Source organism: Arachis duranensis, chromosome 2 (genome assembly GCF_000817695.3).
Source record: "Arachis duranensis cultivar V14167 chromosome 2, aradu.V14167.gnm2.J7QH, whole genome shotgun sequence".
Lineage (NCBI taxonomy): Eukaryota > Viridiplantae > Streptophyta > Magnoliopsida > Fabales > Fabaceae > Arachis > Arachis duranensis.
In genome coordinates this window covers 85,476,186-85,476,518 of record NC_029773.3, presented here as the reverse complement: position 1 = coordinate 85,476,518, position 333 = coordinate 85,476,186, and positions in this window count along the sequence as shown.

The window sequence follows — 333 nt, the reverse complement described above, 5'->3', positions numbered from 1 at the left end:
TATTTTTATATTTATCTTATTAAAATAAATACAAAATATATTAATTTAATATTTTTAAATATAATATTTTTATTTATATCTTATCTATAAAATATAATTTTATATTTCTGTATTCTTGTCTCACCATATATCACATAGCTCAATAAACAACAAAGTACTTGCTAGCCATGGACAGCTTTGCAAATTAATTTTTGTTTAAGATACCATAATTAATTAGTTTAGTTAATATAATGGATGATAGTTCTAACTCATGGTAGAATAGTAATATTTTTAATATTTTGTTCAAGCTTTTATAATTAAAAGCAATAAATCATGCCGGTGGTCCAGTGGAGG